A 26,023-nucleotide genomic window follows, 5' to 3' on the forward strand; every position below is an offset into this window, starting at 1 on the left:
CATTTAGTATTATGTTGAATGAGAATGGTGAGAGTGGTCTTCTTTGCCACATTCCTGATCTTAGGGGGAAAGCAGCCATTCACTCACCATAAAGTATGAAGTTAGCTGTAGACTTTTTGTGGATTCTCTTTATCAATTTAAGGTAGTTCCCCTTTATTCCTAACTTGCTGAAAGGTTTCTTTTTCATGTATGGGTATTGGTTTTCTTCAAAAGTGTTTTCTGCATCAATTGATATGATAATATTTTTGTTCATTAGCCTTTTGATATGGTGGATTACATTGATTGATTTTCAGGCATTGAACCAGCCTTCCATACCTGGACTATTTTAGATACCTCATATAAGTGGAATTGTGCAGTATTTTTCCTTCTGCGACTGGACTATTACACTTAGCACAATGTCCTCAAGGTCCATCCATGTTGTCACATATGACAAGATTTCCTTCTTTTTTAAGCCTGAAAAATATTTCATTGTATGTATACACCACATTACCCATTCATCTGGCGATGGACATCTAGGTTGCTTCTACATTATGGCTATTGTGAATAATGCTGCAATGAATATAGAAGTCCAAATATCTCTTCAAGATTCTGTTTTCAATTCTTTTGGATAAATACCCAGAAATGGGGTAACTGGATCATATGGTATTTCCATTTTTAATTTTTTAAGGAACCTCCATACTGTTTTCTATAGTGGCTGCACCATTTTTACATTCCCACCAACAGTGTACAAGTGTTCCCACATTCTCGATAACACTTCTTACTTTTGGTTGTTTTTTTATTTTGTTTTGTTTTAGATAATGGCCATCCTAAAAGTTATGAAGTGATATCTCACTGTGATTTTGATTTGCATTTCCCTGATGATTAGTGATGTTGAGCATCTTTACATATACCTGTTAGCCATTTGTATGTCTTCTTTGGAGAAATGTCTAATCAAGTCCTTTGCTCATTTTTAATCAGGTTATTTGGTATTCTTTGCTATTGAGTTGTAGGAATTCCTTATATTTTTTGGATATTAACCCTCTATCATATATATTTTGGTTTGCATCATTTTCTCCCATTCCATAGGTTGCCTTTTCGCTTTGTTGATTATTTCCTTTGCTGCAAAGAAGCCTTTTAGTTTGATGTAGTCCCACTTGTCTATTTTTGCTTTCATTGTCTGTGCTTTTGGTGTTGTATTCAAGAAGTCATTGCCAATTCCAATTTCATGAAGCTAATTCCCTATGTTTTCTTCTATGGGTTTTACAGTTTCAGTTTCAGGTCTTACATTTAAGTCTTTAATTCATTTTAAGTTGATTTTCATGCATGGTGTAAGATAAGGGTCCAATTTCATTCTTTTCCATGTGGATATCTAGTTCCCACAACACCATTTGTTGAACAAATGATCTTTTCCCCATTGTGTAGTCTTGGTACCCTTGTCAAAGATCAATTCACCTTATATACACAGGTTTATTTCTGAGCTCTCTATTTTGTTCCATTGGTCTATATATGTCTGTCTTTATGCCAGTACCATATTGTTTGGATTACTGTAGCTTTATAATATGTTTTGAAATCAGAATGCGTGATGTCTCCAGCTTTGTTCTTTCTCAAGATTGTCTTGGCTATTTGGGATCCTTTGAGGTTCCATATGAATGTAAGGATTGTTTTGTTTTGTTTTGTTTTTTCTATTTCTGTACAAAAATGCCATTGAGTTTTTGACATAGATTGTGTTTAATCTGTAGATAAGTTTAGGTGGTATGGACATTTAACAATATTAAGTCTTGCAATCCATGAACATGGGATGTCTTTCCATTTATTTGTGTCTTCTTTCATTTCTTTCAGCAATGTTTTATAGTTTTCATTGTAAAGTCTTTCACCTTATGGTTAAGTTTAATCTTAATTATTTTCTCTCTTTCTTCCTGTTTGCTATTGTAAATACAATTGTTCTTTTAATTTCCTTTTCTGATTGTTCATTGTTAATATATAAAAATGCTACTGATTTTTGTATGTTGATTTTGTAAACTGTAACATTACTGAATTAGTTTATTACTTCTAACAGTTTTTTTGTAGTGTTTTTAGAGTTTTATACATATAAGATCACATCATCTGTGAACAGAGATAATTTTACTTCTTTTTTTCTAATTTGGACACAATTTATTTCTTTTCTTATATATTTGCTCTGGCTAGGACTTCCAGTACTATGTTGAATAGACGAGGTAAGAGTGCATTGTTCCTTATCTTAGAGGATAATATTTTCAGTTTTCTACTAATGAGCATGATATTAGCTATGGGCTTTTCATATATGGCCTTTATTATGTTGAGGTAATTTCTATTCTTTTTTCTATTCTATTCCTACTTTGTTGGGAGGTTTTGTTTTTTTTTTTAATCATGAAAGGGTGTTAAAGTTTTCAAATGGTTTTACTGCATCTATTGAGATATGTGATTTTTATCCTTCATTCTGTTCATGTGGGTTATCACATTGATTGATTTCAAAGTTTTGAACTATCATTGAATTCAAGGGATAAATCCCTCTTGGAGGAATTAATAGGAAAGGGGCTTATTGGATTTTAATAGATAGGAAGCACATAATGGACTAGAAGAGATGTTTGAGTAAAGGTTTCTGAAAGAATAAAAAATGCTTAGAGATAGAAATAAGTTTTAGAGTTAAGAAAAAGCTGACTAAGTTCTTGTTTTTCCATCCTCACTGTGATAGTCAGTTTTATGTGTCAACTTGGCTAGGTAGAGTACCCAGTTATTCAATCAAACACTAGTCTAGGTGCTGCTGTGCAGGTATTTTGTAGATATGGTTAACATCTACAATCAGTTGACTTTAAGTAAAGGAGATTACTTTTGATAATGTGGGTGGGCCTCATCTAATCAGTTGAAGGTCTTAGAGCAAAAACAGGTTTCTCAGAGAAGAAATTCTGTCTCAAGACTGGAGCATCAACTCCTGCCTGAGTTTCCAGCTTGCCAGCCTGCCTTACAGATTTAGGACTTGCCAGACTCTACAATCACATGAGCCAATTCCAAAAAAAGAAATCTGGAGAACCATAACTCTCTGTTCCCTCATTTTACAATTCATGTCATCATCGTTCTCCTTTCATAAAACCATCTCTTCCTCATCATCACTGCTAACAAGTGATTTTTTGAGTATTACTTCCCATATATTAAAGACTTTGACATCTGGCTCAGTCTTTCTTTCCCAAATCATATCATCCTCTTGGGTGGCCCCAGAGTCCTTGTGGATGATCCATTTAAAAGCCTATCCTATACATTTCTTGACATCTTCTATACTAGTGACTTCTATACTTGACACCCACACCCACAGTCACAACCTGAACTATTAGTATCCTGACTTCAGGGAATCTGGGTCTCTGTAGTAGCCAACTCCACTGCAGTATTGTCAAGTATGAATAGGGTGGAGATACCTGGCACAATGCCAGAGTCAGTATGGGAGGGAGCAGTAGTCTCCTTTAGCGTTTTGGTACTCTTCAACTTACATCATAGATGTGGATAGATGTTTACACCTGAGGAGGATCATTTATACCAGGCACCTTGGAGACCCAACATTTTGGGTGGCATAAAACATTTATTTTATCTTCCTTCCCCATCTAAAAGATTTACTCTCTCTGTCCCCTCACTTCTGAAATTAATTCTTTTCATGTACACATTTTTCTCATTCTTTTCTTCTAGAGGCTTTCCCTTTCATCTAATTGTAAATTCCTAAGTGAGACCTCATTTCCTCCTTTCTGCAAGATTTGAAATTTACATGACAAAGTACCCAATTCAACATCATAAAATTACAAATATCACAAAAATTACATTGAAAATGGAGGAAAGTGCATTTTTTAAAGGAAGAAAATGCAAGGATATCAACCATTCAGGGAGATTATGTTGAAATTAATACTCTCTCTTCTATTATAGTTGACAACTAAGAAAGAAAAGGAGAAAATAATTTGTTTCTTAGAAGGATAGGAAGAAGCAGTGGAGCTTAGGGCTTGTGACAAATCCTAAAGGACAGGAAAAATAAAGAGATAGCACATCACTTCTAAAAAGGGTCTAGGATAGTGTGAGTAGTCGAATGAAACTAGGCAAACTCAAACTCATCTAGTTTTAAGCAGACACAAATAAAAGTAACTACTTCTTCTCTTTTCCTCTGTGTCCCCAGAAAGTTATAGAATTGGCAAAGATAAACTAATTCCTCCTCTTTGTAAGAAGTGAAAGGGAACATGTGGTTCTAGAAATTTCACAATGAGCATTCTTCTCATCACCACTTTCAGAAAGTACAGTGAAATGGATTATGATTTGGACACCAAGGAACTTAGCTCCTGAGATCGATCTATCATTCTCCGAATGTTCTAATCATTCAAAGCATTTTGTAAGAATACCCTGAATAGAAAAACCAGAGCACAGGTCTCTTGTGGCTGTAGACCAGGACATTGCGCATGCCTCCAAAGCTTGTTTACTTTAATGTTAGAATTCAGAAGAATTAAGTTTACTTGTCAATTTCTCCACCCATTAAAAAAGCATCATAATGGTAAGTTAACCTGTTAAGCTGTCACTCTTCAGGGTTGTTTTTGGGGAGAAGGGGGAAATGGAAGGATGGTTCCCCAGGCTCTAAACTTCAAAGCCATCTTTGATACCCTCCTCTCATCAGGCTCTCCCCAACAAGTCCTTTTACTAGTTCTTCCTTCACATTATCTCTTATATCTTGCCCCTCTTTTCCATGTTCACTACCAAGCTAGGAACATTGTAATAATACTTCAGCAGTGGTATTCCTACATTTATTCTCTTGTATCACTTCCGATTTATTATTCCCACAGAACAGAGATTCACATTTCTAGAACCTATCATGGCAGTCCCATATTTATAAAACTTCAGGGCTTCCCTGGTGGCGCAGTGGTTGAGAATCTGCCTGCCAATGCAGGGGACACGGGTTCGAGCCCTGGTCTGGGAAGATTCCACATGCCGCGGAGCAACTAAGCCCGTGAGCCACAGCTACTGAGCCTGCGCGTCTGGAGCCTGTGCTCCGCAACAGGAGAGGCCGCGACAGTGAGAGGCCCGCGCACCGCGATGAAGAGTTGCCGCCGCTTGCCACAACTGGAGAAAGCCCTCGCACAGAAACGAAGACCCAACGCAGCCAAAAATAAATAAATAAATAAATAAATAAATAAATAAATAAATAAATAATTAAAAAAAAAAAACCTTCAGTGATTGCCCTTTGGATATAAGATGAAGCTCAAAATACTGTAAATAGCTTCTTGGCCATGTAATTTACAGTAATTTACAGGCAGTATCATATTTTAATTCTCCTTAGCCATGCCAGCAGTTCTCTTTGATATCAGGTACTAAAAAGAAGGAGGGAGGACTATATACTGGATGTGCAGACCAGATGGAAAAAGAGAAATGGCACCAAATCCCAGAGCCCTGGTTCCAAGGTTGAAGATTCACTTAGGTTCTGGCATTGTTCCTCTTGGAGATGGATGTGCCTTATAGCTATCAAGGTGATAGTAACACATATGCCCCCATCTTTCTCATCCTATGGAGAGCCAGAGGTTAGTTTTAAGACTCAAAGCATGAGCCTAAGTGAAAGGCTACAAAACTCACTATTGCACCACAGTTTATGATAAGGACTCAGACCTCTTAGTGTACAGAACTGCCAAAACCCTGTTCATTAGTGCAAAGCTAGCTTTTCCCTGGTCCCTTTTCCACAAGGCTATTGAAAACTAGGAAGACTCAACTCTCTTAGCTCAGTTTATCCTAAGACCCAGTAAGAGAAATGTGGGAAGAGGGGATCTCAACTGCTTACTCTATCTTACTTGGGGGCTACATTTAAGAAATCAAACATATTTTTCAAACTAAGCACTGATCAAAATTATCTTTGATGCATAATACATTTTTGAGCCAAAGCATATCTACCATCTAAAACCTAAACATTAGTATGGCCTTTGCTGTAAATATTGGTATTACCCTTTGGCTGTAAGATAAAGTTCAAACATATTGCAAAATGGCTTCTTGGCTAACCTCAGTAATTTACAGGCAACCTATTATTTCAATTCTCCCTAGCCATACCAGCTACCTTTCAAAAGGAAAATAACTCTGATAACATTCTGCCAAGGAAAATTCTAATTCACACACAGATAATGGCATTATCTGATTTTCCAATTTTAGGAAACTCAGAAAACTTTTAAAAAATCTGTCTTCAAATATCCCTTTATAATCTGGCCCTAACACACTTCAATTTATTTTTTTCATCCAGCGTTCCCTCAGTATAGTTTAAATGAGCTAACACATGCACAGAGCTTAGAACTGTGCCTGGCACACAGCAAGCCCTATTCAAGTATTTACTATGATTACTATACAATTACTAATGGAAAGTGTGCAATCTTTGAATGAAGACAGACCTGGATCTGGGATTCTGTATCTGGACTAACTAGCTTGGTGATCATGGGTGATCTTCTGAGCCTTGGTTTCTTCTTTCTCAAAATAAGAGATAGTAATAACTACTATGAAGAAGTGTAGAATAAAAGATAATGAAGCCAAAACGCCTAGTACAAGACCTGGTGCATAGCAAGTGTTCCATAAGGGAAAGATTTTACTATTATTATTCATTGCTGTACTTTGTTCTCTATGCTCCCCAGACTGAAGTACCCCCCACCCTTACTTCTCTCTCCTCACTTGAAGCCCATTCATCTTTTACTGAGAAACCAGACAAAGGGAAATTCATCCTTCCTGTTCCCACCTTCTCATTTACCTGTACAGCTCATTTGGCTCATATATGGCAAGTATACTGTATAGTAAGGACTCGATTCCAAATTTGCCAGATATTTTCTCAAACAGTTTTAATAATATACAATTCACATGCCACATAATTCATCCATTTAAAGTATGCAAGTCAATGGATTTTAACATATTCATAGAGTTGTCCATCCATTGCCACAACCTTTAGAACATTTTCATTACCCCTAAAAGAAATCCCACTCCCTATAGTCATCAACCCCCAGATCACCCTTCCCCCATAAAGCCCTAGGCAACAACCTACTTTCTATCTGTATAGATTTCCTTATTCTGGACATTTCATATAAATGAAATCATAATATGTGATCTTCTGTGACTGGCTTCTTTCATTTAGCATAAGGTTTATCCAAGTTGTAGCATTATTTGTACTACATTTCTTTTCATTGCTGAATAATATTCCAGTGTATGAATATAACATTGAAGCCTTTTAAATTGTGCTTTTCAATCCTGTGTGCTGCCTCTCAGAATACACTCTCCAGACCCAAAAGTTTCAATGTGAATGCCTAACAGCAGGTGGATGTTGAGTACATGCCACATATATGAAGGTATTCAAATATTGCCACCCAGCAAAACACATCTTCAGGCAAAATTTATCCACAGCCAACTAGTTTGCTGCCTACCCCAATAAGCATGAAAGGTAGTATGAGAATATAATCATTAATTAATTTGAACATTTATTGAACACTTCCTATCTTAGTTTGGGTTCCCCTAGGAATAGCCCTTGAGACAAGAATTTGAGCACAAATAGTTTATTTGGGAGATGATCTTAGGAAACACTAATAGGGGAGTGAGGGATGGGAAGTGAGCCATGGAAGGGAAGGCAGCTAATACAAGATATGTGTTTCAAGCAGGTGGCACTGTGGGCCACTAACGCTTAACTGCACTGAGGAACTCTGGGAGTTAGTATAGAACATGCATCTCAGAGTTATACGAACTAAGGGGGGAGCATGCTGGGGTTTTAATTCGTCAACTCTGTCAATCAGCCAGTAGTTGAGGGCTCCTCATAGAGATTGCTAATTCTCTGCCCTTCTGGCCTATCATGTGCTGCAGAGCAGAACAGGTTTTGATGACCAAAGAAATCCCTTAGGCAAAGAGATGATGCAAGTGCTGGTAGGTGGAGGTCAGGCTGGTGTGCTGGGAGGGGGTGGGGGCCGAGGGGATGGGAGATGTGGACAGCGTCTGCTGCACCTTCTACCTGGACTTCCATACAAAATGAAACAAATACAACAAAAATGAATTGAATTTTTCCTATGTGCCAGATAGCGTTCTAGGCACTAAGGATACAATTGTGAACAAAACAGGAAAATCCCTATCCTCCCGTAATTTATATTCAGGTGAGAGAGAAACAGGAAACAACATAAATAAACTATAGGGTCTATTGGAAGAGAATGAGTACTAGAGTAGAGAGTGAGAAAAGGAATCTGGGGAGTGCCCTGCTAAACAAAGTGGTCACTGGAAAAGTGACATGTGAGCAGAGCTCAAGGGTCTTGTTTTACCCTCCAGTCTCCCCTTAAAGATGCTTTAAGATAATCAACAAGTTTGAAGGTTTTTGAAATCAATTCCAGATCCAACATTCCAGAAGAAGAGGCTTTTGTTAATGCTCAAGGACTCTCAGCAATGTTTCCCACTAATTAAGCTATGAGATGAAGAGAGCTAGGAAAACACTAGAAAGGGAAAAGGGAAGCCAATTGTGGCTGGAGTCGTGAGGCTAGGAAGCAACCCCCCTCCCCAGTCCCTGCCATCTTCCTATGTAGCTAAAAGTGCATCTTCACTGCAGCCTCCCTGCAGATATGGCACTCATTCCAGAGTTTCTCCTGGCACCAGCAGCAGGCACCCACTGAGAAAATAGCAAGCAAGCTCCTCCGAGGAAAGCCTCAGTTAGTGGAGAAATCCTTATCGCGTGCAGAACCCATAGCAAAGCAGCCTCTCTTCCTCTCCAAAGAACTCTTGCCAGCTAAGGTCACGTCAGGTTTCAAATAGTGCGTTTGTTCCTGGTCCTGGGAGACATATTCTCACGGTTCTTAAACCTACTGTGCTGCAATGTATAAATGTGTACAAGGAAACAGACTCCAGGGGCCCCGTCCCGCCTCCAGCACCTAATGCAAATTCCTTAGCACTCTCTTCTGCCTAATTTTTCAGTCTCATCTCTTGCTGCCCCACAAGCAACTGCTTTATTGGAGATGGGGATGGGGGTGGGGGAATGCTGCTGACAGACTGGACCATCCTCAGCTTTTGGAATGTACCGCCTCTGTAAAATCTTCCATTATTATCCTTCCCTCCTCCTCTTGCATCTTCTCACACACTTCTCCAGCAGAATTAGCCTCTTCCATTCTTTGAAAGCATCTTTATAATAGCATTTAGCTCATTGTGTTGAAATTAATTTTACACCTCTCCTACAGCAGCTAGGCTGTGAACATTCCCATCCATATTTTGGCAACCAAGGCCTTCTGCAGTCTACCCCTTCCTTCTTATCCCAGCTCATAACTTACTTTTTTCTGCCCCAAGCCCTCTGGCTAGCCAGTCTTTTCATTGTCTCCTTCACTTCTACCCACCTTGAACTTGCTATGTTTATTACTGCCTTATACTGTGGTCCACAACTGATAATTATTCATACTCTATCCTTCTGAATTTTGAACCAATTGATGAATGGATATAGGATTGTAATAGGGATCAAAATACCAGCTTTATTTCTACTAAAGCTGCCTTGGAAAATGTAGCTCAGGTCTGAAGCCCGAATGGACTTGCTACTTCTTTACCCCAAGTCCAGACCTTGCAACTCACACAAGGGGAACTGGATCTGCAGAGACCCTTAGCTAGACACATAGGGGAACCTGGCCTTCCTCACAAATGGGCCAACAGAAAAATGTCAGTGATCTTTAGTCCATCAGTGTAGTACTGTAGATTAGAATGGGCTCAAGGGTGTCATAGTCTAACCATTCCACCACTCAGGTAAATAATTTCTCTTTCCACAGAGAACACTGTGTGACAGGAGTAAACAAGAATTGAAACCTTCTCTTCAATACTCCCAACAGAGTAGATGTTATTATTCTATAGGCTGAGGCAAGCATGTGAAGAGAGAGACAAAATGTTCCCCCCTCAACTGTACATTTCCTTACCCATTACTTCCCTTAACCAGAAAACCCTCCTTCTTGCCCCCCATTTTTACAAAACGTCTTCATCCCTCAAGTCTGAGTTCAAGGCCATCTTTTCCCTGAAGCCATTTCTGATCACCTGAGCCTCCATTTCCCTTCTCTTAAATACTGAATGTGTGTTCACAGTAGGTCACTTAGTTGCATGTGGTTTTATGTTATTTACTATTCGTTTCATATGTATGAGCTGGTCTCCCCAATGGGATTCTAAGTTGTTACAAAACCTAATTCACCTTCCATCTCAGAGCACCCAACAATTCTTTGCACAGAGTAGATATTCGTTGGTTGTGGAAAGCAGTGGAATGAAATGGGATTGGACTGAATGAAAAGGAATAGAATATGATAGGATGGGATAGCATGGCATGAAATCACATGAAGACTGGGGATGGGAAGCTGGATTAAAACATAAAAAGCCTAGAAGTCAATCAAGTACATATTGAGTGTTTTACTATGGCAATGTAATCACATAGTCATTGAAAACTGTGATTTCACAGAGTCCTTTAGGAGCCCAAACATCACGTCTTCACCAGCATTCATCCAGAGGTTGCAGAAACAGAATGGCGACTTGAGGTTCACCAAGCCCATTTCCTTACATTTGGGGAAAGCTGTACCCTGTCCTCCTAGGACAAAAATCTCTTCATCCTGATGTCAAAGGTGTTTGGGTATTGAGAATCTCCTTCCTGTCCTATTGTGCTTTATTTCCAGAGAACTCAAGACATCTCACAAACAATGCATTATTCTCCAAATAAGTTTAAAGGCAAGTTTTTATGTCCTTTCCTCACAATCCCTGAAAATGATTCTAGTCAAAATTGAAAAACTGAAAAATCTTATCTTTGAGGTGTCTCCATTGCTCCAAAAAAGGTTTCTTCCTTTCTCCCAAATACTATCTCCCCTTCAAGAACCCAGTTGATGAGATATTTCGGGTGAATGAGGCTTTTCTTGGTATCCTTCTTAACACCCCACAAAGGCCTGAGGTAGAGCTCACAAGAAAATAGAAGTGAGTTGACTTAACTGAAGTAACAAGAGCTACAGAGACAAGCCTAGAATACGATTCAAAGCATTACGTAAATGCCATCAGCCTCAACCTGACAAAACACACAATTTTGCTCTAAGATTATCATACCCACACAGTCTCTGTTTTTAAAAATATATATTGTTTTCAGGTCAGTAACTATTTTGCAGTTTCCTTCTGTTCTTACAAAAAAGTACAATGCAATTCCAAATAGCAAGTATATAGCTCTAGATTAAAAAAAAAGTTCAGAACAAATTTATGGCTCAAGTGCTGTATTGGCAACATCAGAGTATCAGCAAAGGCTAGTATGAGGTATAAAATAACAGTAATGGGAGACCTCCTAGGGAGAGAGAGGCAAACAACTATATTTATGACCCAGACAAACTTTGCTCTTTGGCTTTTCTGTAAAAGACATTGATTTACTGAGCACAACATATATTTATAGCTCCAATGCTGAATCTCTTTCCCAATTAGGAATTCGATTTTCAAGCTCTTTTCAAACTACATGTAAACAAAATATGTTATAAAATGTTACCAAGTTAGATTTTTAATAAAGAAACAACCTAACGTTGCAACACTCACTTGAACCCTGTACATAATATTAAGAGGAAGTACCACAGGTAGCTTAGAATCCAAATTTTTGCCTGCAAAAGAATGCTGGTCTTCATTGTGTGACTACTGTGAATTAATGGTGCGTGTCCTTCCAGGATTTTTCTCCACCAACAGAGTGGTAGTAAATAGAGAACTATCTTGTCACCTAACATGGACATCTGGATATATAGGCAGTAGCTACTTTTCATTGCCAGTTGTTGTGTGGCTCTGTTAATGTGCTGCTGCTTATTAAATGTCTCTGCTTCACTTCTTACTGCCTTTACCTGCTCATTCAACAGTGTCTACCAAAGCTAATTTAAAAAAAAAAAAAATTAAAATGGCAGGAGCTGCATATACCGGCACATACCCAGTCTACTATAGAGCAATTTTTTCATCATGTTTTCCCAGGAGCCCACTGTCCAGTGAAAGTCAGTACTACCAATGTAAATCAAGGAACACCAAATGTATAAATAGATCAGCAGGAGGAAAAGAACTAGGAAGGGGCTTAGGAATCATTCTTAACTAACTGTAGTGAAACAGAGAGGCTGTGAATTGCTATTGGACCTAAAGAAATTATTTCCATTTAAGGTTTTTGCCAGTGTTTTTTTCCTGAGTTATCCATGTGAACAGTGCTGCCTCCTCATGGCCAACAGTTGTTTAGTTAGTGGGCTATAGAAACCCAGGCCTGGAGGTATTCACCCCTACAACCTCCTGTTCCTCTACACGCAGTCTCCCTAAAAAGTGCTGTAGTCTTCTACTCATTCAACAACATATAAAGTCCAGTTGGGGACAGCCATCCAGGCAGGGTTGTAGTAGGCATTAAAATACCTTTTTTTTGCCATGACTATGGTGAGAATTTCTCTTTTCTCTTCCTTACCTTTTACTCTAGACCAGGAATAGGCAAACTTTTTCTGAAAAAGGCTGTATAGTATGTATTTTAGGCTTTGCAGGCCCTAGAAGATCTTTGTTGCATATTCTTCTTATTTTTTTTAACTACCTTTTAAAAATATAAAAATCATTCTTAGCTCATGAGCCATACAAAAATAGGCCATGGGCCAGAACTGGCCATAGTTTGCCAACCTCTGCTCTAGACTATCAGCTACCTAGTGTATGAGCGAGTTATTGACACATAATGGTATATAACAAACCACCCCAAAATTCAGTGGTATACAACAAGAAGCATTTCTTTTCCTACTCACAGGTCTGTAGATCAACTAGAGTAGCTTTGCTCACTTCTGAGCCTGACATAATACATGTGCGCCTAATATTACTGTACCCATAGTTTCTGTTTTTAAAGGGATTTTGACATGAGAGAATATTGCTGTTTTGGAAAAATGCATCCTTATTTACAAAGGAAAGTCACTAAAGTTAAGAGTTTTCAGTATTGGAAAGGAGATACCATGCTAGTTGAATTTCTTCCATACTTGCCATCTGATTTCTTTTAAATGATAAAGTAGCTAACATTTATTAGCCTGTGCCAGGCACTATGTATGGTAAGCCCAATAAACATATTAATTTATTTAATCCTCATAACTATTATTCCCAAAGGAAGGCCATTGCCCAAGGTCATACTTCAAGGAAATGGAAGAGTCTATGAATCACCAGATTGTACTGCCTCCCAAGATTTCATTAAGTCCTTTGATAATCTTCATTGCACTTCTGATGTGTAGAATAATAAGATAAATAAAAACAGGAGTCTATATGCAGATTTTAAGAATTAAAATTCAAATTTTTAAATAAAACTAACCCTCCTGGGATGCAAGATAAAGTGTCCTTATGAATAAGACTTACCGTGTTCGTAACATCCACATTGTGAGATCAATTTATAAAGGCTTTGAGCTACTTGAACAAAAGAATGACTGTATAATCACCAGCCATTTTTGTTATGCCAACCAATGAGGTATGCCGAAGGGTGTTATTTTAGACACACACATGTGTTGAACATTGAAACATCTAGCCTTAGCCATTTGAATGTAAATAGCTTAAGGAAAATTGCTTCTATGTTTTTGTAACAGTCTATGTTGGAGTTAATTTTCTTTGAGATATAATATATATAGCATAAACTATGTAAATGTTCTAATCTTAAGTGTGCAGCTTGGTAATTTTCACTACATAAGTAAACCCTCCTCCCAACCTTCCTTCTCACCTTCCTGTAACCATCATTCACATAGATATAGAATATTTCCAGTACCTTCCAAAGCTCCCTCCTTCCTCATTCCACTCTGCAGTCCCATCCGCACGCACCCTCAGGTAACCAGTATTTGGTCCCCTATCTTCCTCAGCTAGTTTGCCTCTTTTTAAATTTGATATAAATGGAATCATACATATGTACTCCTTTGAGTCTGGTTTCTTTCACTCAACATAATACATGTGGGATGCATGCATGTTGTTATGTGCACCAGTAGCTTGTTCTTTTTATTGCTGTGTAGTTTTCCATTGTATGAGTATACTACCATTTGTTTATCCATTTTCCTTTTGATAAGCATTTGGCTTATTTGCAGCTTTGACTATTATGGATAAAGCTCTTATGAATATTCTTACATATGTCTTTTTGTGGACGTATGCACTCATTTTTCCTGCGTATGCTAAAGAGTGGAATTACTAGGTCATAGGATAGGTGTGTATTTAGCTTCAGTAGAGTTTCCCAAAGTGATTTTGTGGAGTTAAATGTTAAAATACTTAAGCAAGATCTGTAACACTTCTTAATGGTAGTGCTCTGTTTAATGTTTCATTCGTAAATAAAGTTTTTACATTACATACACACACAATCATGTTAAAATGCAATTTTTGATGCAATAAAATTTTGAGTTTTGGTGTGATTACTGTTTGGTGAACATGCTTCGTTATTCCATATAACATATCTTCGTCTTCTAATTACATGCCTGATTTGAAATGAATCTCTCAAAAAATTGTATTTATTTATTGATTCGAGCTATAATTGCATAACAATCAGTTTTCTGAGCCCAAGAGCTAAATTCCACTGGAACTTTTCTATGTGGTCTATCAGTCAGAGAAGACAAATCTCTGTGCTCTAGAGCCACTGTCGAAATGTAAGAGAGAAGACACCAGGAAGAGGGTGTTCCATTTAGATGGAGAGCAAAATTCCCTGCTCTTGCTGAGTTAGATCTGGAGATCCCAAATTGAGGTAAATTGTAAGATCTAGGCTTTCACCCTGTTGTTCTTCAGGACAAGCTGTCTGGCTTTATGGCATACTGGCTTAGGAGATAACAAGAGGTGGGCAAAAGGCAGGACCTGGAAGGAGATTCATGCTAGAGAGGGAAGTGAAGGCTGTGGGTGGCAGAGCAACCAGGAAGGCCTGACATGGTATAAAAACTTGTGCCTAGGGGCTTCCCTGGTGGCGCAGTGGTTGAGAATCTGCCTGCCAATGCAGGGGACACGGGTTTGAGCCCTGGTCTGGGAAGATCCCACATGCCGCGGAGCAACTAAGCCCGTGCGCCACAACTACTGAGCCTGCGCGTCTGGAGCCTGTGCTCCGCAACAAGAGAGGCCGCGATAGCGAGAGGCCCGCGCACCGCGATGAAGAGTGGCCCCCGCTCGCCGCAACTAGAGAAAGCCCTCGTACAGAAATGAAGACCCAACACAGCCAAAAATAAATTTAAAAAAAAAACAAAAAAACCCCAAAACAAACAAACAAAAAAAACAAAACAAAAAAAAGCAAAAAAAAACCAAAAAACAAACTTGTGCCTAACTTAGTGGTAAGGACTGCTGTCACTTAGGCTGTCAGTCTCTACTGGAGATCACCTTTACACATAAGTCATTTGGTTCAGCCTTGGTCCTACTCTTCTCTCATCATCTTTCTGTGACTGAAGTCCCAGCTGGCTTTGGAGTTAAGCCCACATAGGTCACTGGAAGCCACACATCAGTTCTTCCTGAGAGAACCACATTCTAGGCTCAACTGAGGGTCAGGATCCTTCAGAAACAATGTGGAATCCCAGTTCTCTTTTCTCTTTCAGGTCTGGCTTACTAGATGGCTTTAATCCAAGCTCTGTCACTATTATGACTATTACTTCCCCACTTGATGCTATGATTGACACTACCTGTATAACTAAAATTTGCTCAAAAATAGAATGTAATGATTACGGAGTTGCGGGGCACCAGTTAATTCACTCTGAGAAGCTTGGGAAGGCTGAAGCTGAAGAATAGAACAAAGGATAACACTGAGGGTTATAGAGCAAAGGGATATATTCATGGTCTACAAACTAGGAAAACATGCAGATCAGGTGAGGACATATTTCAGGAGAGCAGCTATTAGGAGAAAACACCTTAGCTCAGGCCAGACTGAAGCTCAATAAATCAGTGGCCCTATCCAGTTAAATTTGTAATAGTGAAAGCGAGGCCGGGAATTTCCACAAACAATAATGCCTCCAAAAATATATTGTATAATGGCAAAGGGTACTAAAATGTCAATGCCAAAAGAAAGCAAGGCACTGCAGAAGTATCAGTGAAGTTGAAATAAATGTCAAAGCCAAATATTTAGCATGATAAATATTCATAGCAGGGAAGAACAATGACCAGTCTCTCTTGAATGTGTTTGTTTATACTTCCCCATGAATTACCTAAAAGCAATTCATGAAAAAACCAAGCTTCCTAGTGAGAAGTAAAGACTCATGCAAGAGAATAATACTTCCTAAATACAAACATTAAGTTTTTTGCCAAGAAGAAATGTTATTTAAACTAGGTAGAAACTAACACAACATTGTAAAGCAACTATACTCCAATAAAACTTAATTAAAAAAATAAAGTAGGTAAATAATTAACTCTAGGAAATAGAATGTAAAAGTACACAAAGTTTATATATTTGCTGTTTGTTCTTTAATTCAAAGGTGAGATATCTTTATCTGTCATATCTATATATCCTAGATCAGTGACCCTAGATCTCAACCCTGGCTGCATATTAGAATTCTGGGTGGTTGAGCTTTTAAAAAATGATGCCTAGGCCCCAGTGCTGACCAAGTGAATCAAACTGGGGATGAAGCCTCATCAGAATCCAATCCAACTATACGTTTACATATGGTCTGATTTTTTCCTTAAAGGGTTTGAAGTGCTTCACAATCCTTAGGATGGAATTTAGCCTAATATGAATTCACCTTACTTGGCTTAGTTACTACCACAATTTAGGCTATATATGGCAGGTACTAAAGTTGAAGCTTCAAAGCATTGATCGAATACAATAAGGAATACAAAAATGATTTAGATCTTCTTCCTGTTCTCATGAACCTCATGATCTAGTAGAAGGAGAAGAAAAGTACATAATAATCATAATATAATAGTGAATACAACACACTACAGGATTTTAGGTCTACTCTCCTGGCTGCTTTATCAATCAGAGCTCTCTCTTCAGTCAGAGATCTACTTGCCTAGACCCCTGATAGCTGCAGCAAACATAGGCTGGCCAACATGAGTAGTGGTAGTGGCAGGAGTAGCTGCTGCAGGTGCTTTCCAGGAAATCTGACAAAGAATCAAGGTCGACTACTGGGAAAGTTGAAGGGACATTAAAGCATGACTCAGCCAAGGTTATATGTAACATCTGAGTTTTCTGTCTGAGGAAATCTTTTGTGCTAATAAAGTGTGCATTTCAGAGGCTAAAATTTCAGTAAGAAATTATCAAATGCAAACAGAACACGAGACTATTTGAGGCTTCCTGATTCTTTAAAATTTGTCCTTAGAGGAACAAGTCATTTGGTCAAGAAAGATTTACAGTTTAGTAATTCCTTAACCTTAACAGATTTATTTCAATTCAACAAGGCTTCACTGAAAGCCTAGTTTGAGTTCAGCCCTGCGCTAGGCAGTTGGCATGAACATACAAGAAAGAATAGTTCTCTGCTTTTAAGAAGCTCAAACTTGGTCTTGAATCTAGCTAAGAACTACTAAATTGAGGTACAAATAGGGTTCTTTGTGAGCAAAAAGGGTGGGGTTATCAATGCTGACTGGGGGACCAGGGGATATGTGACAAAGGAGGTAACATTTGAACTATATCATGTAGGATGAGTAAGATCAATAGGGAAGAATGGAACCCAGATGGTTTGATTTGAGTGGTGCAAAAAGACATCCCTGGAATGACAATAGAACTGCAATTAGGTTATATGGTTTTTATGACTTCATCTTTGGAAGTCAGATAAACAATGAGACTCATTTCCCCATCTTCCTTTCCCTTGACTTGCCAGCTGTTAGGATTTCTCCCATCTTTGACTATTGTTCAGCTCCTCAGTCTAAGAGCTGCAATTTCAATCTTAATGTCTGCTCTTTGTGTGACAGTTCTTGCATAAAATGCATTCTCAGTCCCTTCCATGGTACTTATTCTTGATGCAGGGAACAGTTGGCAGAAGCCAAAGTCCTTTCTCTTTATGGACCATTCAAGATGTAAGTGAGGGACATAGGTGCTGTGACATATGACTGCTATAGAACTTTTACACTGTTTTTACTTCAATCATTTGATGGTTTTTAAGAAATACTTGGCCATTTTCCTCATATAGATTTGAACAAGGAAACAGAAGTGACCATCTATTCTCAGTCTTTTCCTAATCAGCTTTTACAGATTTTAAATATGATGGCATGATTGAACTTTTTACTATGGACTTAATGGCTGTACTGTATTGTTCTTTGGCATTTGCCCAGTCCCACCCCCACATATCCTGGTCTCCTCAACATATAATATACACATTAGGCACTACTGTTTGTTTGGCCTAGGAAATGCAAAAATGACTATATGGAGAGATAGGTCATTAAACAAATACACCTGAGCAACATCATGATGATGAGCATTGGTCTAGATAAGACATAAGTTAGGGTTCAAATTTGAGATCCACTACTTGATAGCAGTGTGGTCTTGCATAAGTCATTGCAACTCTCTATACCTTAATATCATGTTTAAAACAGGGATATCCATACTTAGTTCCTAAAATTACTATACAGATTGCCTAAAATAATATATGTAAAGGACTTAGCACAGTGTGAAGCACAAAATAAATGGTTACTATACTCATTATATACAGGGTGCTACGCTGGGAACATGGCCTGGGAAAGTCAAGAAAAGCCTCATAGAAGAGATATTAGCTGTATTCAGACTAGAAGAATAAATAGGGCTGCCTAGAGGACAGAGACATAAAGGGTCTTCTGGACAAAAGGAGCAGCATGTAAAAAGGTATGGGGACAAAAAAAAATGACTTCAGGTCGTTTGAGGAACTGAAAGTATTTTGGTATAAACGAAACCCAGGGTGAATGTGAAAGAATAGGAGTCAGGACAGGGGAGTAGGTAGATGAGGCCAAAAAAATAGGTTGAGGCCAAAACACAAAAGCTTTTGTATGCCATTATAAGACATTCATACTTTAACCTGTGGCTGATCAAGACTAATAGAAGAGTTTTAAGTAGGAGAGTGACGTGGATCATATTTTCATTTGGGGTCAAGTTGGTTAATGTGTGTGTGTGGAGGTGATTATCAGAGAGGATGACACTAGAAACAGAGCAGCCATTAAGATCTGGCTATTGCAATAATCCAGTCAAGAAACTACAAGGGACTGAACTGAGGTAGTCAATGGGATCTACAAGAGGAGGGGGTGGTATCAGCAAGGTGATCAAAGGTAGAATCAGTAGGAGCTTATGACCAATAGCAAAGACCAGGGGTTGATAAGAACAGAGAAACATCTAGGATATCTGTCATCTTTCTAACTTGGAAAACTAGGTAGATTGAGAGGTCATTAACTTACCTTGTAAAAAGAGCTCAGTTTTGAACATGTTGAGCTTGAGGGCTCTGTCAGACATCCAAGTAGAAAGATCAATTTGGCAATTCTATAATTCAGAACAGACAAATGGACTGAGGTTGTGGATTGTGTAGTGGTCAAATCTAAATTAACTATGAATTAATTATGATAGAGATTTGTAATAAAGAGTCTAACTCCATTTTTGATTTTTGACTGCTGATAGCTTTCAAGCTCTGCCACTCTGTCTTCCCCTGTATCTGCACAAGCTGACGAGAAGGCCTAGATGCTCCCTACTTTGGTGCCAGGGGGAGGCTCAAACTACGGAAGCCCTAGCCCATGCAAGGGAACCCTCACCCCAGCCCCACAACCTAGCCACAATAAAATCCAAAGCCAGCTGCCCCTCCTCGCTCTCTCAATCCACTTTTCGACCTGCTTGGGAACTCACACTTCTCTCTTCAGAAAGTCTCATTATATGAATAATAAATCTCATTCCTACCCTCTTGATGCATATGTGGTATCATCAGTCTCAATATCCAAACTAATTTTGAGGGAGGGTCCATTTCACCTCTTCTGTATGACAGCAATAGGGCCATTATGTAAAAGTCCAATGTTGTGAGTCTTTCTCATGATAATATGTAGCTTTTGAATACTTAAGTGATTAAGATAATAGCTATGGAATCACTTAGATATGATACATATAATGTATAATATGTATGTATAGAGTCAAAAGGGAAGTGGTCAGGGTGTGTAGAACCCTGAGAGAAAACCATCATTTAAACATTAGGTAGAAGAAGAGGAGTACATGAAGGAACCTGAAAAAGACTTGGCAGAAAACTAAGAGAGAAGGAATTCAAGCAAGGAGAGCATTTTAAGAAGTAAAAAGAATTCATTAGGATCAAATGTATAACAGGGTTCAAATTAGATTTGAAAAATGTTATTACTTTAATAATTAGGAGGTGACTGGTATAAAGAAAGTACTGTTTAGATTTACAAAGCATCTCCATGTGGGAAGAAAAAACTGTCCCTTGAAGTTTTGCCCATTATTGCCCTTGGTCCACTTTCCTTCAGAGCATTAGGTAACTTTCACTGAGACTATCACGTGAGCTGCTCTCAGTTTAACACTCTAGATAAACATGAATAAAAAAAATCATAGAACAATTGAACAAGCTCTTTAAATCATGTTTCACTTAAAGCTCAAGGATAACAAAGGACAAATAAACACAAAGAATAACTGGCTGAAAATGTATAGCCCGTTGGCCAGAAATCACAGAATTCTTTCCTGCCCTAAATTCTAGTCTTACTCCCAGTATTCGACACCAGCTTAGGATCCACCTAGATATCTGTACGCCTAAAATCCTAGAATCAATAAAGTCAGCACAGCCTTGCACCAGCATTAAGATTTGCTATATGAGCGGAGTCTTATGGCCTATGTGGGTCCATGAGATCCAGTTTGATATTATCTGCCAAACTCAATTAGTGTCAGTGTTTTAGGTTGAAGAGGAGTCTAATGTCACAATGGGGTTTGGTGTGTTTTCCGACTTTGATTTTTCCACAGTGAATAGAGATTTGTTCTGTAGTCTGTTGATTGACCATGACCACATCTTACAGTGCCTGTTGGCTCATAGCTCTGCCTTTAGACCTCACAAGCTGATCTGTTCCTCCTCCAGTTTCACAGCTACAGGATCTGTCTATCTCAGTTATATCCCAAAGCCAGTATGTGGTTTATGGTTTTTACACAAAGTTCTTTTTTATACATTCTTGAACTACCTAAGAGTAGGCCAAATTAGCAAGTACTCCCCACACTATGGATTAATTGTGATGTGGGTCAAAGTACAGGTTCAAAGTTACTGTCTTTCTTATTGCAACATATAGAGGTTGTTTGGTTTTATAGATTAGAATCATTGTCTATGGAATCAGACAGACTTTTGTTCAAACTGAAGACTGACTACACACAAGCCATGTGACCCTGAGTGAGATATATAACTTATCTGAGCCTCAGTCTCTACATCTATAAAACGGGAATTAAAATAACTATCTCATAGAGTTTTAAGGGTATGGGGTGTGTGTATGTGCGCACACGCACGTGTGTGTTATGTGTAGTGTAGCACATGGCACAGAGAAATACTTTAAAAATGACAAATATTATTACAATATGAAAAACTTAGGTGATAGTAGTTAACATTTTTTAGACACATTTTATATATCAGGAATCTAAGGTTTGGAGAAGATAAGTAAACATCCCAAGACCATACAGCTAGGAAGTAGTAGAATTGAGATTCCCAACTGGATCATTTGATTCCATGGCACTTCTGTGTGCTGCTGGCTCATTGCAACACACTGTTGCCTTCACTGTCTTCACAGACCTAAACTGAGCTAACAGCATTACAGAAATCATACATTCACTTCTTGTGGACATAACTGATCCATTATGAGTGAGGTATTCTGGTTTATTTACCAGATCCACTCATTCTTTCATCAATGTTGAAGTAGTGTTAAAAAAACCAAAAAGGTCAAACTCCCTCTTTTAATCATCAGGTTGAAAGAAAGGCCTATATAGACTTAAGTCTGGCCTTTTATTTCAATTGCTTCAAAAGACATCTTGGCAAATTTTTGGATTCTTGGGTTTCTTTTTTTTTTTTTATATTTACACTTTGAAATCCATCTTCTTAGGATGGTTGTGTATTGTCTCTCTTGGAAAGGCAACATTAACATTTCTTTATTTTTAGGTATAGCAACTAGTTTCTGAAATGTGTCCACTGAGAGTTATTCCTTTAGTAATGGGACAAAATAAAAAATATTAAAAATCACCAGTCTGTATAGTATTTTCAGAAATGCAGTATTTATCAAATAAATATTCATTTCTTTAAGAACACTGTGACTCCAATGGTTATATCTTATATCCATATATCATGTATATCAACTATTATATGAAGGTAATATTTGATTAAAGTTGAAATAAGCACCAGAAAATTTTAATAAAGACTGAAACTTTTAGAGGAGTTCCAAATTGTTTTACAAATCATTTCTCTCAATGAAATTGTTACATTCTAAAACCTCATGCTTGGGGTTTCCCAGTTACTTATTTTTTTTTTTTTTTTAGTGATTCCTCATGAGGTTCCACATTCTGATTTTCCATTTTATTCCATATTATATACATGTCATTATTCTGCTTCTTTTTCACTTAGTATGAGAGCATTTATGTCATAAAATTACATGAATGATGCATACTCTAGACACCAGGATTTATCTTGAGGCTTGCTGATGACCTTAGATCATCTTTTAATTATTCACAAACCAATTAGTAGATGGATTGCTACGAGCTTTGCCACTGGAATAATTTAAAATTCTGACCACCAAACAAACTTTCCTGAAAAGCTCCTCTTACTTTTGATTGGTTACTAAATAAATAAATCTCCAAAGGTGTAGGCCCCTGTGGAATCGTGGATCAATCTTCAACTGCGGAGATGCTTGAGTGGTATTCACATCTGTGTAAATCAGGGCAATCTTGGTTGCAAATAACAGAATACCCAAACCAAACTAATTTAGGCAAAAAAAGAATTAAAGGAATTTATTGATTTACATAAATGAAATCCAGAGGCAGCCTGAACCAGAGGCAGGGCTGGCTACAGGCACTGTTGCAGTCAATGCTCAAATGTGTCATCAGACTTTGTTTCTCTAGAAATGGACCCACAGTTACATGGGCAATTAATCTACAACAAAGGAGGCAAGAATATACAATGAGGAAAAGACAGCCTCTTCAATAAGTGGTGCTGGGAAAACTGGACAGCTAAATGTAAAAGAATGAAATTAGAACACTCCCTAACACCATACACAAAAATAAACTCAAAATGGATTAAAGACTTAAATGTGAGATGTAAAACCATAAAACTTCCAGGAGGAAACATAGGCAGTACACTCTTTGACATTGGTCTTAGCAATATTTTTTTGGATATGTCTCCTTAGGCAAGGAAAACAGAAGCAAAAATAAATAAATGGGACTACATCTAACTAAAAAGCTTTCGTACAGCAATGAAAACCATCAACAAAAAGGCCAGTTACTGAATGGGAGAGGATATTTGCAAACAATATATCCAATAATGAGTTAATATCCAAAATATACAAAGAACTCATACAACTCAACACCAAAAAAACCCAAACCTGATTAAAAAATGGGCAGAGGACCTGAATAGACATTTTCCCAAAGAAGATATACAGATGGCCAATAGGAACATGAAAAGATACTCAGCATCACTAACCATCAGGGTCATGCAAATCAAAACCACAATGAGATATCACCTCCTACCTGTCAGAATGGCTATTATCAAAAAGACAACAAATAACAAGTGTTGGTGAGGATGTGGAGAAAAGTGAACCCTCATGCACTATTGCTGGGAATGTAAATTGGTGCAGCCACTATGGAAAATAGTATGGAGGTTCCTAAAAAAATTAAAAATAGAACTACCGGGGCTTCCCTGGTGGCGCAGTGGTTAAGAATCCGCCTGCCGCTGTGTGAGCCCCAGCCTTTCCGAGGGAGCGGTGGTGTGTTCGCCGTCTTAGGGAGAAAATGTTCTCGTCCGTGGCGCACTTGGCGCAGGTGAACCCCTTCAACGCGCCCCACCTGCAGCTGGTGCAAGATGGTCTCGCGGGCCCCCGCAGCAACCCCGCCGGGCCCCCGGGCCCACCCCGCCGCTCCCGCAAGCTGGCAGCCGCCGCTGTGGAAGAGTACAGTTGTGAATATGGCTCCGCGAAGTTTTACGCACTGTGTGGCTTTGGTGGGGTCTTAGGTTGTGGTCTGACACACACTGCTGTTGTTCCTCTGGATTTAGCGAAATGCCGTATGCAGATGGACCCACAAAAGTACAAGGGCATATTTAATGGATTCTCAATTACATTCAAAGAAGATGGTGTTCATGGTTTGGCCAAAGGATGGGCTCCGACTTTCATTGGCTACTCTATGCAAGGGCTCTGCAAATTTGTCTTTTATGAAGTCTTCAAAGTTTTGTATAGCAACATGCTTGGAGAGGAGAATGCCTATCTCTGGCGCACATCACTATATTTGGCTGCCTCTGCCAGTGCTGAATTCTTTGCTGACATTGCTCTGGCTCCTATGGAAGCTGCTAAGGTTCGAATTCAAACCCAACCAGGATATGCTAACACTTTGAGGGATGCAGCTCCCAAAATGTATAAGGAAGAAGGCTTAAAGGCATTCTACAAGGGGGTTGCTCCTCTCTGGATGAGACAGATACCATACACCATGATGAAGTTCGCCTGCTTTGAACGTACTGTTGAAGCATTGTACAAGTTTGTGGTTCCCAAGCCCCGAAGTGAATGTTCAAAGCCAGAGCAGCTGGTTGTCACATTTGTGGCAGGTTACACAGCTGGAGTCTTCTGTGCCATTGTTTCTCACCCTGCTGATTCTGTGGTGTCTGTGTTGAATAAAGAGAAGGGTAGCAGTGCATCTCTGGTCCTCCAGAGACTTGGATTTAGAGGTGTATGGAAGGGACTGTTTGCCCGTATCATCATGATCGGCACTCTGCACTGCAGTGGTTCATCTATGACTCCGTGAAGGTCTACTTCAGGCTCCCTCGCCCTCCTCCACCTGAGATGCCAGAATCTCTGAAGAAGAAGCTTGGGTACACTCAGTAGATGAAAGCAAATGTGGACTGAATCTGCTTGTTGATCAGTGTTGAGGAAAATGCAGAAGGAACTTTTATATATTTGACAGTGTAGGAAATTGTCTATTCCTAATATAATTACTGTAGTACTCTTGCCAGAAGCAAGAGTTTCAAACTTACTGTTGAAATAAACCCAACTGTTCATGAAAAAAAAAAAAAAAAAGAATCCGCCTGCCAATGGAGGGGACACGGGTTCGAGCCCTGGTCCGGGAAGATCCCACATGCCGTGGAGCAACTAAGCCCATGTGCCACAACTACTGAAGCTCGTGTGCCCTAGAACCCATGCTCCGCAACAAGAGAAGCGACCGCAATGAGAAGCCCGTGCACTGCAACGAAGACCCAATGCAGCCAAAAAAAAAAAAAAATAGAACTACCATATGATCCAGCAATTCCACTTCTGGATATTTATCCGAAGAAAATCAAAACACTAACTTGAAAAGATATATGCACCCCTATGCTCATTGCAGCATTATTTATAATAGCCATGATATGGAAGCAACCTAAGTATCCATCGATAGATGAACACATATATACACAATGGAATATTACACAGCTATAACAAAGAATGAAATCTCGCTATCTGTGACAACATGAATAGACCTAGAGGGTATTATGCTAAGTGAAATAACTCTGACAAAGAAAGACAAATACTGTATGATTTCACTTATATGTGGAATCTAAAAAACAAAGCAAATGAACAAACATAACCAAACACAAACAGAGTCATAGATATAGAGAAAAAACAGGTGGTTGCCAGAGGGAGAAGGGTGGGGGAGTAGAGAAATAGGTGAGGGAGATTAAGAGGTACAAACTTTCAGTTACAAAACAAATGAGTCATGGGTATGAAATGTACAGTGTGGGGAATATAGTCAATAATTATGTAATATCTTTGGTGACAGATGGTAAATAGACTTATCATGATGATCATTTTGAACTGTATAGAAATATCAAATTACTATGTTACATACAAGGAACTAACATAGGATTGTAGGTCAATTATACTTCAAAAACAAACAAACAAACAAACTCATAAAAAAAGAGATCAGATTTGTGGTTAGCAGAGGCGGGGGTGACAGGGAATTGGATGAAGGTGGTTAAAAGGT

The 26,023-nt window shown here is 38.6% G+C and overlaps 1 pseudogene across 1 annotated transcript; it reads left to right on the forward strand.

The window, feature by feature from the left end:
- The first annotated feature begins 23,760 nt into the window (after positions 1 to 23,760).
- LOC309619907 (solute carrier family 25 member 3 pseudogene) lies at positions 23,761 to 25,086 on the forward strand (annotated as a pseudogene). The gene has a single exon. The product of its transcript is annotated as a solute carrier family 25 member 3 pseudogene (transcript).
- The last annotated feature ends 937 nt before the right edge of the window (positions 25,087 to 26,023 follow it).

Source organism: Balaenoptera borealis (genome assembly GCF_965194805.1).
Source record: "Balaenoptera borealis genome assembly, chromosome: X".
In the NCBI taxonomy this organism is placed as follows: Eukaryota; Metazoa; Chordata; class Mammalia; order Artiodactyla; family Balaenopteridae; genus Balaenoptera; species Balaenoptera borealis.